The 7,731-nt window shown below is 38.7% G+C and overlaps 1 long non-coding RNA gene across 2 annotated transcripts; it reads right to left on the minus strand.

The window, feature by feature from the left end:
• Positions 1 to 1,264: 1,264 nt before the first annotated feature.
• On the minus strand, positions 1,265 to 2,989 carry LOC144827779 (uncharacterized). 2 transcript variants are annotated; one of them, XR_013610366.1, is made up of 5 exons: positions 2,938 to 2,989; positions 2,765 to 2,827; positions 2,320 to 2,419; positions 2,140 to 2,227; positions 1,265 to 1,769 (listed from the first exon to the last, which is right to left on the minus strand). It is a non-coding gene; the product is annotated as an uncharacterized LOC144827779 (long non-coding RNA). The 2 variants fall into 2 exon arrangements; XR_013610365.1 differs by lacking the exon at positions 2,320 to 2,419 and having other exon boundaries at positions 2,938 to 2,987.
• Positions 2,990 to 7,731: the final 4,742 nt, after the last annotated feature.

Raw genomic sequence — 7,731 nt, forward strand, 5'->3', positions numbered from 1 at the left:
TCTCAGAGGCACCCATATCTCTTTTGCAGCCACTGTCATTCTGCTTGCCTAGCTGAAAGCTATTCCAAAAGGCATTATTCTTAGACAAATCCACCATGGCTGAACCTTCTGCCCCTAAAGGAGGCAGCTGGCCCAGCTAAGGATGTGTCTGAGAACATTAGAAATCCCTTACTCCTCAGTCACACTAAACTGGTTCTGGGCCCAATCATTCTTTCTGCTCGAGGAGCTATTTTCACACCTTATTAAGGGGAAAGCACTGATGTGTGTAGTGGCTGACAGGCTAATGCTAATTAGCCACTGGTTCTCTTGGCGGGCAACGTGTAACTTTATAAAAGCTAAATTTCCTGAATGTTTATCAAGAATTAAACTTCTCAACTAACTGAATTGTTGCATTGACTCGGACAACAACTGCATGAGTGTTGTGACCAATGGAAAAGGGTCCCTGCCACTTCTTCCAATGTCATATGTTTGATATGACAATGCTTGCAGAGGAGGGGTAGAAGCAGCAGAGACCTAAAACACAGTTTTGCTAGTCTTATTTCAGATGGTTTTCTGAATGATCACTAGCATGTCTCCCCAAGATCTGCCAGGCTGCAAGGGACTTCTTACCTTCAGAGAAGAGTCAGCTGTGTTGCCTAAAAATCTGGTCGTTTTTGTTCATTAAAGTTTGTGGAATTCCATGAAATTGTTGTACAATTATGCTTGTATAGTGAAGTCTGGTTTCCCAATATGCTGCTTTGCCAAATTCCAAGTAAAGCATCTGTGAAGTTTGCTTGCATAATTAAAATATTACCCTGGCCTATAACCCAGGGCTTAACAAATGTATAGAAACATATAGGATTTCGAATGGCTATATTTATAACACTCTAGAACATTTTTTTTTTATTGGGGATACATGAGATTGCAAGAATAAAAAGTTGCAACTCCCATCGACTTACTGGTGATATACAAAAAGAGAAAAGTTAAGCATGCAGATGTGCCACCTGTGTGAGCTGAACTAAAGTCTAGTTATGCATAATTTAAATATTCTTAAATCTGACTTGGGTGTGTAGACATGGATCTTACTAGAGGCATAGAAAGAGTAACAAGGGTACTCCCAATATTATTTTCAGGTCTACAGGAGGGAGTAGCAAACCAACAGCAAACTAGAAAAACCTCTTAAAGGACCTATATTGCTTTACAACTCGGCATTGATGCTCATTAACAATTTATAAGGGATGCAGACATTTCTATGAAATCATTCACTTTGAATTTTTGATTTGATTTCTTCAATTCTTTTATTTTATATCATTCTTATTTCATTTTTCTCATTTTTTAGTGACAATATATTCACAATCATTTTTAGTATACAGTGACATAATACATTAAATATAAAAAAACACAAAGTTGGTTTATTGCTTGTCTGGAACCCCAAGACTTTGTTGCTATCTTTCATACCATCAGTCATACATACTCAATCACTCATACTCTCTATCTAGACAAAACTATCACAACAAACACAATGAAAAAAACACAGTGAAAAAAGGTGAAAACAATTATTTTGTGTCCTTTTGTAGATTCCTCACGATGTTGATTTAGTATTAGGGGTTGGTAGTCTTTTCACTTCATATTTTTCTCTTACTCCCCATATATAGTTGTGACTTATGTGAGGGTCTCTGATGCGTACGGCCTACGTACGTTTCGGTGGTATCATTTCTTTACATCACCTTCCTCAGGGCCAACATATAAAATGGACGACACACTATTAAAAACAAGGGGTTCACATTTATCTGAAATGAGAACATAGATTACAGCATTAATGTCTATGCATCCTTAGTATACATTCCTACTTCAGTAAATTTTTCTTTTTCATGCTATGTGCTATGAGCGTGATGAGATCGCAGACAAGGGCGGATGATCACATACGTGTAGTGAATAGTACCTTATATCCCAAAGTGTAAAGACAACTTTTTAACCAAGAAATAGGGTGAATTCAGAATTTAGAAAAAAATGCAGAGTTGGAGTTGGATGGAAAAGAAGGAAAAAACAATTTTTTTATTTTTTTATTTTTTTGGTCCGGTTTACTGATTTTGATGCACTCGCGCAGCATGCAGCATGCAGCATGCACTATAGGACATTTTTGACAGAGATATGGTCTACCTGTGACTTATTAAATGTCTCCGTTGTGGTGGGACTGAATATCTCCGCTCGTTTCGAAAAAACTCCCATGAGTGGCAAAATCGCCTACCTGCCAGGAGAATATACATGCGCCCTAGTTAGATATGGGATTCAATATTAACCAATAATCATAGCTCGGATTCATCACTGTAGCAGAATTACCGGTATCGCTATGAATCCAGTGCAGTCTGAATGCTTATTCGGTGGTTTTATTTGTTTCAAAAGGGGCTTTAAACCAACTCGACGCTGGAAATATAGAGTCCTGAGAATGAAATAAAGACAGTGTCACATGTTGGGGACAGAGCCTTTGCTAACTGTCTACGTCAGGATGTTTCAGTAAAGTTGACCTATTTATCTGCCAATTGTCTGTCTGCAGAGTTGCATAAACATCGAACTTATCATTTCTGATTATATAAAGTTTGGCTCTAATAGACTTTCCCTTTAGTAAAACATCTCACAGTTAGATTTGTTAGCTAAATCTGTACTGCCTCCGAGACTCATTCACAGTGCGTCTGTCATGTAGGAAGGCTAATGCCTCCAATAAATAGGTATTGCTATCGTTTAAATAAGTCTTGTACAATGCAACGAGGGAATTTCCTTTCCTTACCTATTTTGACTCGAAAACCCGAATGTGGAGCAAATATTTAAAGTCTTTTCCGGCAGCGTGTCCCTGAAAAGCAGAAGACCGTGACAAAGCTCAGAAAGAATTTCTGCTTTGAGATGGATTGCACTACGCTGTTGCATACTAAGGAAAAAGCGGGGCTGGGGTGAAACGCTTACCTGCAAACCTTTAGATTGACGTCTAACGAACAGCGCCTTCGGCCGATGTCACTGCCACTGACATCGTGCACTGGAACGTCGTTTCTTTTTATAGTCTGGGCTACAGCTTAATTGTTTGCAGCTGCGTCGAATCCTCTCGCTTAGAGATGGATGTAGGACTGAACATGGGCATGTGTTCAGGAGAACTAGTCTACACAAAGAAGGGACTAATGGATATAAATATAAAGGTGACGTTTTTTTGCGTAGCGCTAAACCACGAAGGGGGCACCTATGTTGATATAAATACAGATCAAAGAATGCTGACCTAACGTTGCAAAGAGTGCTTTTATTTAGAGGTTTGAGTGGGCTCAAACTTCGGTATGGATAAAGTGGCTATTAATTTGATTATAATGTCGAACATTTTTGTGCTGCATTTTGCATTATTTGTATTTTTAATATCTACAGAAAATACCAAGCCAGGCACCAAGCCTTAACTTCAAGCAGCTGCCCAGTGATGAAATCGCCCCATAATCTCTAGTTACCTCTAGTTCTTCTAATTGTACATAGGCAGATCTTTGATGGGTGTCTGTATAGCATAGTATCAATAGCAAATTGAGGTTTGGCTCAGCACAGTGTGCTTTTAATCTAATTACAGGGAGTCTGTGTATGGTGGCATAGCCCTCTGATATTCTGCAGTTGCCAGGCTAGGATTAAGTGCGCCTACTATGTGATGATCCAGCAAATTTCTTCATTATGCCCATGGCGTACCGTGTCAAGATGGAATATCCAGAACGTTTCCCGCTGTTTCCTTAATTTAGTCATGTCTTTCCAAGGGTCGTGTTGTACTCGTTCTAAGATCAACCATCGCATATCTTTTTCTGTATGGCCGAATTGGGTATAATGGGCTACAATGGGGGCATTGTGTTTGTTAGTTCTGACAGCTGATTTGTGCTCAGAGAATCTCACACGAAATTCTCTGGCAGTCTCTCCTATGTAGCCGAGATTGCAAGGGCATAGAATTAGATAAATTATATTTGATGTTTTACAATTTGTCATCTCTGTGAGCTGGCCTGTTTTACTTCTATAGGTCCATAAGTTACCTGGGATGATTTGATCACAAGCATGGCAGGTTCCACACCTATGATTCCCTTTTGGTAATGGTTTGCCATCTATGGATCGTTGGCCAGTGCTGTCTTTATGTTTTTCTCTGCTGTGAACCAATTTGTCTCTGAGGTTGGGGTTCCTTCTGAACGCTATCACGGGTCTTTTTAGTTCTGTGTCATGGTCGTTGGTATTTAAAATTTTCCAGTTTTTGTTTATAACCTGTCTAATTTTATTGTTGAGGGTTGTGTGGTTTAGAACACAGACCAAGTTGTGGTTAGGGGCTTTAGTGGGTTGATTAAATAAAGCGTCCCTATTGTAGTATTTAGCTCTTTTGAGCGATTGGCGAACCAGTTTTCTTGGGTACCCACGTGCCAATAGCCGGTCTTGTCGTTTTTTTGCATGAATCATAAAGTCTTGTATGTCTGTACAATTGCGCCTGATTCTAAGAAATTCCCCAAAGGGGATAGAGTCTTTTTGACACGGGGGATGGTAGCTCCCGTGTTCTAAGATGGTATTTTTTGCAGTTGGCTTACGATACAGGCTGACCGTGATTTCTCCTTCGCTGCTTTGGACCCATATGTCTAAAAATTCTACCTGTTTGGATGAAAAATTGCAGGTGAATTTCAAATGTGGGTCTGCTAAATTTAGCCACTCCATAAATACTTTTAGCGTTTCTTCCGTGCCCGTCCATATAAAAAATATGTCATCTATGAAACGATGCCACATACTGACATTTTCATAGAATGGGGCTAGTTCGTTAAAGATATTTTTTAATTCAAACTCTCCCATGTAAATGTTGGCAATACTGGGGGCACAGGAAGCCCCCATGCTTACTCCCTTGATTTGATGATATAAGCTACCTCTAAATTCAAAGAAATTGTTATGCAAAACAATCTCCAAACATTCCAGGATGAAGTTGTTGGGTCTGTTTCCTTGTCCCGGTGTTCTAGCAAGGAGCGCTGCCACCGCTTCCATTGCTAGATCCTGGGGGATGTTGGTATAAAGAGATTCTATATCACATGTGACTAAGAATTGTGTGTCTTCATTGAAAGGGGCATGCTCTAAAGTGGTGATAATGTGTCCCGTAACCTTGATGTAGGAGCTGTATGTTGTTGTTAACGGACAAAGAAACGTATCTAGGTATTTTGATAGTGGTTCAGTGTTGGAATTTATAGAAGCCACTATAGGTCTGAGGGGTGGATCTCGGATATTTTTATGTGTCTTGGGGACACCATAAATTGCCGGAGTTACAGGATTGGCTTTTATCAAGAAGTCCATTTCTTTTTGACAGATGAAACCATCTGTGAATGCTTTATTGACTGTTATTTCTATTTGTCTTGCAAGCTCAATAATTGCTCGTCTGTCAGTTCTTTTGTAGTGGTCCTCTACATTGAGCATGTCATAGATTTTATTGGAATACTTATCAGTATCCATAATAACTATTCCCCCTGCTTTGTCGCACGGTTTAATAGTGATGTCTGCATTATCTTGTAGTAGTTTTAAGGCTGTTCTCTCTTCAGTGCTTAAGTTTTGTTGGGGTTTAGGGATATATTTCATTATTTTTTCCAGTTCTTTTAGTACATTTTTTTCAAAAATGCCCACTTCTGGGCCTAGCATTTCTAGTGTTGGCGTGAAGGTGGATGGTAGTTTGCATCCAGAGAGATTAACCTCTTCTTCATTATCAGCTACACCATCAAAATATTTCTTGAGCCTCACTTTTCGAAAAAATGAGAAAATGTCATGGTTTATTTTATATCTATTGGCAAACGAGCTGGGGACAAAGGATAGTCCTTTACTCAGAACTTGTATTTCTTCTGAGGATAGCTTGTGTTTAGATAGATTAAATATTGGGATAACTGGTGTGTTACCTGTTTTTACTGTTTCCAATATTGTTGCCTCCTCGTCTGTACATATGGCTGAGGATGTGGAGGGTTCGACTGTTGGTAGTGACTCATATTCGTTCCTGAGTAGCGGGGTCTGTAAGATCCCCTGCCTCTCCCTAAAAAAGAGGACCGCCGTGGGCCCCTACTGAATCTGCCTGTTTGATTACCTCTTTGATTGCTGTCATGATACCCGTAATCAAGATCTTCTACTAGTAATCCATCAGGGTCTGAGTCTGAAGAGTTGGTTTCCGAAAAATTTTGAATTCTTACTCTTTTGTTTTGTCCATGATTTTGAGCCCCTTGATTATATGTTCTAGTTCCCATGGAAGTCTGATCATTATAATCTGCCTGATAAAAATCTGGTCTCAAGTAGGGATAGATTTTTTCATGTGAAAACCATCTAACATCTTTTTTTAATTTATCCATTTTTTTCTTTATCAGGAAAGTGTCAAACTCTTCTATTTCTTCATTAATTTCTTTGAGTGTTTTTTTGGCTTCTTCGACTACAGGATTGGCTATCAGTTTTTCTTCTAATTCTGTTATTTCTCTGTGAAGTATGGCCACCATCTTGCGGACTGTGTCTATAATTAATAGCATCCAGTCTCGCGAGCATCTGTTAGCTATTAATGACCACCTTTCAAGAAATTTACGTACTTCTATAAACAGGGCTGGCATGTTACGTACTCTGAGGCCTGTGGGGATAACCCCTGCTTTTAGGTACTCACACATGAAAAATGCATGGGATTCCATACGTTTGGCTTTCTTTTTCAAGTTAAGTAATTTGAGCCATTCCCCATTAGAGTTGGACAAGGGATTATTATTGGCTGTGCTGCTACCCATGATTTGGCCTAACATATTAGCATAGTCCTCATCGGAAAAGCCAAAAGTTTTTAGATTATCCATATTTCCCAACAAGTGATAAGAGAAATTCTCGATATAAGTTCTACCACCAGAGTACAGACAAAAAACAAATTGCAATAAAGTGTGAGGCAAAATAAGGTGTTCTACCGAGGGGTGTTTACAAACAGGTTCAGTGATATTCTACATAGATGTCATCCAACTTTGTTGTCTGCTACACAGAGGCAACTATAGCATGTACTGGACTAGATCCAGAAAAAGACAACCCTACAGTAAAAACTGTCAAGACATAGAAAGAGTAACAAGGGTACTCCCAATATTATTTTCAGGTCTAGAGGAGGGAGTAGCAAACCAACAGCAAACTAGAAAAACCTCTTAAAGGACCTATATTGCTTTACAACTCGGCATTGATGCTCATTAACAATTTATAAGGGATGCAGACATTTCTATGAAATCATTCACTTTGAATTTTTGATTTGATTTCTTCAATTCTTTTATTTTATATCATTCTTATTTCATTTTTCTCATTTTTTAGTGACAATATATTCACAATCATTTTTAGTATACAGTGACATAATACATTAAATATAAAAAAACACAAAGTTGGTTTATTGCTTGTCTGGAACCCCAAGACTTTGTTGCTATCTTTCATACCATCAGTCATACATACTCAATCACTCATACTCTCTATCTAGACAAAACTATCACAACAAACACAATGAAAAAAACACAGTGAAAAAAGGTGAAAACAATTATTTTGTGTCCTTTTGTAGATTCCTCACGATGTTGATTTAGTATTAGGGGTTGGTAGTCTTTTCACTTCATATTTTTCTCTTACTCCCCATATATAGTTGTGACTTATGTGAGGGTCTCTGATGCGTACGGCCTACGTACGTTTCGGTGGTATCATTTCTTTACATCACCTTCCTCAGGGCCAACATATAAAATGGACGACACACTATTAAAAACA

The sequence above is a fragment of the Lissotriton helveticus genome, chromosome 4_1, assembly GCF_964261635.1.
Source record: "Lissotriton helveticus chromosome 4_1, aLisHel1.1, whole genome shotgun sequence".
NCBI classification, from domain to species: domain Eukaryota; kingdom Metazoa; phylum Chordata; class Amphibia; order Caudata; family Salamandridae; genus Lissotriton; species Lissotriton helveticus.